The following is an 8,712-nucleotide window of genomic DNA, read 5'->3' on the forward strand; positions in this document are numbered from 1 at the left end:
TCTCCTGATACTTCCTGTTTTACTTTGAAATGCTCTGTCTTTGTAACACTTCTGTTGGAGTTACTTCCTTTGTCTCCACACCTGAGTTCACTCAGTTAATTACTCAGCAGCCATGTTCAGTTAGTCATCGCTCACTGTGGAAAGCCTTCCAGCACCTCTCTTTGTGCAGTTTTTTTTGTTTTCCGCTGGTCTGTTGCTGCTTTTTAACATCTCCCTGACGTACATTTTATGGTCCTGGTGTCTTTGACTTCTTCCAGTGTTGAACCCCCATCTTGAATAAAGGTTTGGACTTTTAATTTGCGTCCCTCCTCCCTAAATAAACTGTTGCACTTCAGTTTCTTCCCTCACTTCTTGCACACTGTATCATGGTGCTATTGGACTAATGTAGCTGCACAAATCAAGCTTCTGACACACAAAAAAATCCTGTTTGAATTGTTGATCCTCATGTTTTTGGGTACTTGACTTTTCAAAAGCAATTATTTGGTTAAAAAGTAAATAATTAAATAAATAAATGCTTCTACATAAAGTAATGCATTCATTTTCTTTAGGATTTCAGAATCTAATTGTAAACGAGGAGGTAAAACAAAAGAAAACATCCAGTTAGGTAAAACTGTTCCTCTTTAACTTTTTATTTAAAATTCTTTTAGGTTTTGGTTGTCTCTTTAACTGATGCTGTGTACGATTTAGTCTTAATAGCTGTTGATTTATTGCAAGGTTAAAAACAGGAAGAGGCCAGCTTTATGATTTATTTTTACCATTTACCTACCCTGGGACCACAGATGGACATTAGCTGGTGGCTTAACCTGGTTTGAGATAAACATGCTTGTAAATGCTCTCTGATTAATAACCATAAGCATGTGTGCACACTATCAGCAGTGGCTGTTGTCTAATGGTCTGAAATAATTATAAGCAAGGTTGATGACTCACTAATCAGCATTGTTTTTGGAAAAACCACCATCAAATAACTTTGAATGGTTTAATGAATCCCAGTTTTAGTGTCAGCGCGTGTGACGGGGTTAGTGTAACCTGACTGGTAATGTTTCAGTAGTTCCTCACAGGCTCTTATAAACTGGGATTTGATTTGCTGGGACGACAAATCTGGCTTTACTGGACCTTAATCTTGGAGAAGGGGTCAGTGGAACAAACTGAATGGTATTCAGGGCAAATCGCATGTTGTGTTGATTTGTGTTTGAATGCAAAGGGTCAACATATGTATCTAACTAATCTGAGAGGGGAAAAGAACACCTATGGAATTAAATTAGGTGTTCTATAAAAGTGAGAATGACATAAAAAGATCCTGTTTGAGTTGCTGGAGATGCTGTTTTTGGGTTCTTAATGAGATTATTTGATAAAAATGAAGTGATTTCAGCAACTAGTTGGATACTAAGCAAATTGTTGGGTAATTTAATCAGTGGCTTTTGTCTAATTGCCTAAAAATGATTATAAGCAGGGTGGATAATTCAATTATCAGCTTCGTTTTAGCAAAAAAACACCATCAGTGAAGCTAAATAACCAGCTGGTGACTGAGGGAATACAGAAATATTAAATGCGAGGTAGGTAAACTCTGAATATAAGTCGGGATAAAAAGGCTGCATTTACAAATTTGACTATATGTTAAGTGCCCATTAACACGAGTTACTGTATGATTGATTTTCTTCTTCTCTCTCAGCCAGCCTGTGATTCTCCTCTGTGGAGGAATGCTCTGTTTTTTGGAGGCGCTGCCAGGTGCTGGCTGCAGCACATCCCATCAGCCACAGCTGACTGATCAATAGACCACTTAGCAGCCGTGAGCTACACATCCCCGTCATTTGACCCTCAGGAGCTGTGGGAATGGGCACGCAATCCAATAAGTATCGAGCCAATGAAGCAACTGTGCTGGACTTAGAAGTTGAGCAACTTCCCTCTCCCAGACAGATGTGGATACAGCTGTTCCGCAGATCAGGTGGGTCTCACTTATAGTGTAACTCAGGATGTGGATTGATAAAGAAAATGTCTGTTAAATATGTCTAGAATAGCTTTCCGACTCGTTTCTAGATAAAACCAGATGATGGGCAGTACTCTGTGCAGAAGTGAGGTCATCTTTTTAGCATTTTCTTGCACATTTTGGTGAAAGAGATGCTGATAAAGATGTTTTTGTCTGTAAATTGGATCACATCTTCAGTTTATTGATTGATTTTCTGCTTTTAAATCTGTTTGTGTTGATCTTGATCACGACTTAAGTGCTGAATTTAAAATGATTCACATAAACTAAACATCTTTTGTATTTTTCGGCTGCTGTTTCAAATTTCCAGATTTTTGTGATGAATGACAGAATAAGGAATAACTAAGGACTGATTAATCTAACTAATTAATTAAACTAATTAGATCCGGGGATAATGATAACAATATCTGACTGCAGCTTAACTAAACTAAATAATTTTGCCAGTATGACACAACAATGATGCACTGATGTACAGTGTTGTGTTGTTTATCATCCCAAGTGAAAAATCTAAAAGCATGGTAAAGACATGAAGTTTAAAACCTCACATTTGGAAGGCATGGCAGCTTTGGCTACGTTACACAGATCTTACGTTACGTAGATCTTATGAGAAAAGCTTGATATACAGCATTCATGAGGGTTCTTTTTAGTTCATTTTAATTCACTTTTGTGAAAGCTGATACATTTACGGTGCTCGTTGTAGTGACCGTATCAGGTATCGGTGGTTGTTTTGTGACACTTTGTGTGGTACTTAATTGTGGTTGTTTGCAGCTCTTTCGTCTCACTTTGCTGAAATGTTGCGGTTCTGTAACCTTTACAGACGATTTTGCGTGGGTGCTGTCGGAGTTGTGGTTTGGTGTGCCGTTTTTATTTCTTTGCAGTTTATAGTAGAAAAAAATGCCACTTTTACAAGGCATAGAACTCACAAGTCTGAGCACAGTATCTGATGCAATTTCAGTGATTGTTTTGCATCTTTGTTGTTGTTGCTCCATGTTTGAGGTCGTTTTGTGGCTCTTCATAGTAGTTTGTGGTTTGTTTGTGCTTCCTTTTTCCATTTCTCGCTTGCTGTTGTGTTGCTTTGTATGTATGTGAGTACATAAATATTCTTTGTGCAGGTATATTTATTCTTTTTTATTCATCCAATCCTAAAGTTTACCTAAAGTTTACTAATGTGTAACCTAAAATGTAACGATTCAGGTTTATTTCTAAGTTCATGAATGACTGCTAAAAAGAAAATCTTTCATTGGTGAAGCAGATTTCTGCAGCATTGCACCTCAACAACAGACAAACTGCAGCATATGAAGCAGATGACAGTTTGCAAACACTTGAGTTTACGCACCACCATTGCCAACAAAACAAACTCGTAAATTTCTGCCAAAAAGCCCACAAAGGAAGCTGAAGCCACCTGCTCCACTCTTTTACTCTGCCTCCCATCTTCTTTTTCTTCTTCCGTTTCTATTGAGTTGCACAACCGGCTGTAATTCAGTTTCACTAATGCAGCTCTGCAGCAGCCAGTGAAGTACATAAAATGATGAAACATATCCCAGCAACCATGTGGGTCTCAGCTGCCACTCTTCATCTTTCATTAAACTCCCATTTTATCTCCTCCAGTTTAAACTCTGCATCAGTTTATATTTGGAGGCAGGGATGAGTTTAAAAACTATGGGCACAGATGGAAGACATTTATATAAAAAGACTTATTTGAAGCTCCAGTTGTCACTGACAATGCATTTCATAATATTGAAAGATATGGTTTAATTTTGTGGAGCACTTGAATGTGAAATCAACTGCTTTATCGTATCTGTAGATGGATGTTTTCATAACCCGCTCAGCTTAGCACGGCTGCTGTTGCACAGAGACAACAAAGAGGAAAGTGCTACATCTTTGTGGCCATTTTGTTTCGATTGTCTTTGTGTGTTTTGCTGGTTCAACATCAGTTTGTGGGTCTTCTTCCAACAGTTTTGCTAGTTTGACTCTCTGTGTGGTTGTCTTGCTTCTCTTTGGGGTGATATGTTCTTGCAATTTGCAATATGTGGCTGTTTTGCATCTTTTTGTAGTCGCAGATAGTACTGCCTTTGCATCGCTGCTGCACCCGTTCGGTTTAATGATGCATCTGACTGTGGTTTTGCAGTTGTAGGATTCCTTAAAGGAACATTAGGCTATGCTGCATTTGATCTCAGCTCCTCTTCTCCTGTGCTGCCACGGTAACGGCAGCGGTCAAAAAGGTGATGGGCCATGATAAAATATAATTTACCTGTTGTTTCATATCACTCCTGTATTAAACGTATTGAATCAACAGATTTGATGAGAAAATCCCTGTTCTGTCGACAAACCATGACAACTACGCACGGCGAGGATAAGATGGCAGCGATTTGAGCTTCTTACTGTCTTTGTAATCCTCACATCCTTGGACATCACTCTCTAGTGTTTGCCCAACTGATTTGCAAAGGTTGCAGTCCAAAAATGTCTCAAATGCAAGAAAAAAAAGAAAAGAAAAAGGAGCAGAGGGCATGTCTCTACAGGAAAATACACCACCACACACTTCCAGTGAGTACTAAGACATGCTTTAGATGAACTAAGCTTATGAGTCTGTAGTTTTTTGTTGTTCTCAGTTCTTTTTGTTGTGTTTTTGCTTCTCTCCACGTCTACATCTTTGATTGTTTCAGAGCTTTTTGGCAGTTATCGTGGTTTTCTTGCATGAGTTTGTGGTCATTTTTGGTGATTTGTGTCAACTTGGCGAAACACCTGTATTCAAAGCGACTAAAAGGAAAAACACTTTGGTTGTTGGGTTTCATATCTTGCCCAAGAACACTTGTTTAATGGTGTTTAATGGTGCAGCCACTTGGAATGACCTCTTTCTGCCAAACACCAGCCAGTTTTCACCCTATCTCATCCACGGACCTCGCAGAAAGTCAGCTTGGAAGTAAATGGCAGCCATTCTAATTCATTTCCTCGTGGTGGTTTTGGTTCCTTTTGTGGCTGAATGCTGATTGACTTTCCAAGACATGTTGATACTAACCTCATACAAAGGCTGGGATATTGAGAAGCCAACATTAGTGGCTCTCACCTGCTTGACTCCGCTGAGACATAGAAAATGATCCCTTCTATGAAAACGGAAGCTAAACTGTTCCCTAAATATGGATTTTATTCATTCCTTTTGCTTCTTCAAAGCAGTCGAGTAATCAGATTTGCCATCCTTCCATCTCACTCTAGTTATCTCTGGCAGAGGAGAGCAGTCCGGGGCCTTGTAGAAGTCTGAGTGCCAGCAGATAATGTAGAAACATCCAGACAAGCAGTCGTATCGATGGGTCCTGGAGGCTAAGAGAACGGTGAGAAAGTTGTGGCGCCGGGGTGGATATTAAAGGACATTAAGCCTCCTGCTTCCAGACAGATGGCAGCGATCAGCTGAAAGGGAGAACAGTAAATATGATTGCAGCTAATTTCATTCAGAGAGGTGATACCTTCTCTTGTGTTAATCATCTTCCACTATAGAGTCGAGTAGAGTAAACTGAGCCCTTAAAATCCAGAACTGCCTCCTTTTGGCTTCTCGCTGCAGGTGTTAGAAATGTTAATGTCGTATTTCACATTTAGTTTTGAATGTATCCAGCATTTCAAGAGAGGAACAAACGTCTTTTCTTTTTATCCCTTAACACCTCTAAATTACTTTTGGATCCTTTTTAAGGTTTTGACTCCCAGATTGTCTGATCTAAATGGCATCTTCCTGTTTATCTCTGCTCTGAATGTTCAGTTTCTTTGAGACACGATAATTTACGGTTCTCATGAACATCTCAAACTTCCTGCTGCGTTTTTGTTTTAGCTGTTCAGCAGCTACATCAACTGTAGATTATTCTCATCTGGAAAAAAAAATGAAATTTTCTTGAATCTATTGTCTCTCTTTTGTTCATTTAGCTTAATGTATTTCTTTTATAGTTATATTTTCCATACCTGATGCAATCTGACAGAGCAGTGATTTACAAAGAGAGCATTTGAAAAGATTTAAACAGAGAACCTTGAACAAATAAACTGCTGTATAGATTTGTAATTTACACCAGACCCCTGGAGAAAATAAGCATAACCGAATGGAGTCTTTCACTTGTGACTTCATTGTTTGAACATTACATATTGCTGCTATATCAAACTGCATTAATATACATAATTGATCCGCTACAAATCAATGTGATAAGAACTTATTGCTCAAGGTTTCTGTGTTTTTTGTGCAACATCTTTTCAAAAGCTGTTCAGTGCTGCATATTCACATCTGAGTGAGGTCAGATTCTTTTTGAGCCTCATGTTTTCAAACAAGGTAAAGGAAAAGGTCATTTTTCTAATAAATCAACCGAGCCTTTCGTTTGTCACCAAGGCTATTTTGAAACTGCCAAGACGAGTTTCATCTATTCATTTAGTGGAAAGTATGGACAAATGAAGAAGCCGTTTTTTAAAAATTCTAGAGATGTGTCCTTGGAGGATGACGACAACCTGCATTATGTAACTGGTGATACTTATTCTACTTGTGTTTGTGGGAGGTGATGGGGTGCAAAGCTGCATCATGTGCTACGTGCCGTGTTGAGTATAGCAGTCGACTGGGGAGCTGTTGGATATAGGTTCATCCGGTTTTTCCTGCAACTCAAACGCAGCTTTAACGGGTTCTACAAACAAAGATCCTGCATTCCTGTTGTGTTGTGGCAGATTTAAGATAAGAGAACACTGTTCATGACAGCTGTCTTATGAAACTAAATCTATTTAATTTTCTGTTTGCATTATACATAACTGTAAGCCCAGCTTTAAGACCTCATTCTGGGAGCAGATTAATCATAAGAGGCAGAAGCGGTGCAGGGGATGCGAAAGGTGCCTTTTTATAAAAAAAAAAAAAAGTTCTTATTATTTGTGGTTATGTATAGCTTCTTTAGAGTATAAATGATATCCTCTAAAAGGCTGAAGTGTCTAATGTCTGATAATGTAGATTCACTGTTTTTGTTTCTGTTTGAGAACTAAATGGTTTAATCTTAGTTTTCTGATCCTAATGATCCATGACTGATATCTCCAGCTGAGCAGGGAGATGATTAAATTGTGATTTGTAGTTTGCGTGTCTGAATTTAGCAGCTTGGGCTTTTACAAAAAAAAAAAACAAATAAATAAATGTTCAGGGGTGAGAAATGGGGCAAATGGGAGAATTCTGGTTTGTTATTCTGCCTTCAGAATGAAAAGAAGGAGATACCAGAAAGGAAAGACGAGGTTAATGAGGCGGACATATTTCACTAGAGGCTGATGTTTGCCTGCTGCTGCAGTTTTAACAGAAAGTAAATACCCTACTTGGCTTCCTCGTTCTGAGTTACGGTGCTTCTGCACACAGCTCAGAATGATGCCTCTCGCAGTCTCCTGTATGGCCTATTATGTGATGGCAGCTCCATCCTTTTGGCCCCTCTGGAGAAGACTGAATACACAGAGACCCAGTTTATGGCCTATTTATGGGGTCAGCAGACGGCTCGGAGTCAACATCAGCCAGGCCAGTCTTTTCCTATTTCCCTGAGGAGGAGGAGGGTGAACAGATGCTGCTGAATCAGTTTGGTTTAGACCTGTAATGACCTCTTCTCCTAATCAAAGGGACGTGGGAACGTTTACTGGAGGAAGTCCCTCTGCCCAGCAGACCAGCAGAGCCATGACTGCAACAGCTCAGGGCTGTTTGGATTCAGTTATGAGGTTATATCACACATCTGAAAACAAAATATGTGATAAAGACCATTATGACTGTATTCTAAATGTAACATCAAACTTGGCTTTTCAGCTTTAAATTAGAATATTTTTTGTCTTTTTATGAATACAATTATTTTCCCATCGGCTGTAAAAAAGTTAAAATAATCACACGACTGTAAACAAGCAATCTGAAGTTCTTGCACTGTCTTTGTTAAAGATTAAGCATGTGTATAAATAACAGTGTCATCGGCATAAAGTTGTATTTTCATCATCTCCATCACTACGTATTCCTGCCAGACCAGCCAGGCTGGTTACCTAGGTGACGAGCTCTATACAAGATGGGTCCCTCTATCAAAACGGAAGCGGAAGTGCTGTAACTCATTCAGACCTGATGTGAAATACAGTTCGCCTGCTGGGAACGTTTGGCTTGGTGTTTAGTCTAATTAAGATGCAGCCAGATCTCTCTCTCCTTCTTATTTGCACCACTTGTTTTCAAAGCCAAACAAACTTTAAAACAGTTTGTCACCCCAAGCATTGGACCCATTTAACATCTATGAAACCCTCAAGTTTCAGAAGGTGTTTTTAAACAGGTCTGTATGACTCCCATTAATAAAAAAACAAACAAAAAAACCCTGAGTTTGTAAAAATGTCGGTCACTTCTGCAGTCCATTGAATATAAAATAAAGGCATAACAGATGTGTATTTTTGTCCAATTAGGTTTCAAGAATCCCTTTGCAGCCCCATCTTGTCCAAATTTGGTCACTTGTGGCTCCAAAAAGACAAAGATGGCAACATTGAAATCTCAAATTCCAGGTTTATATAGTTTGTAGACTGGTTTCTAGTTGGTGTCTTTCTCCATTTTTAACCATTTCAACGACGTGTTTGACCTGCAGTATAGAAGCACGTTTAATGTTACAGTGTGTAGAGATTCATTCATTCACTCATTGACACGACCGCTGCAATTTCTACTGTTCATACATTTTCTTAGGCCTCACCAGGCACCACCCGAAAAGAAAACATTACAGATGATATTGTTTCATTGA

Source organism: Odontesthes bonariensis, chromosome 21 (genome assembly GCF_027942865.1).
Source record: "Odontesthes bonariensis isolate fOdoBon6 chromosome 21, fOdoBon6.hap1, whole genome shotgun sequence".
In the NCBI taxonomy this organism is placed as follows: Eukaryota; Metazoa; Chordata; class Actinopteri; order Atheriniformes; family Atherinopsidae; genus Odontesthes; species Odontesthes bonariensis.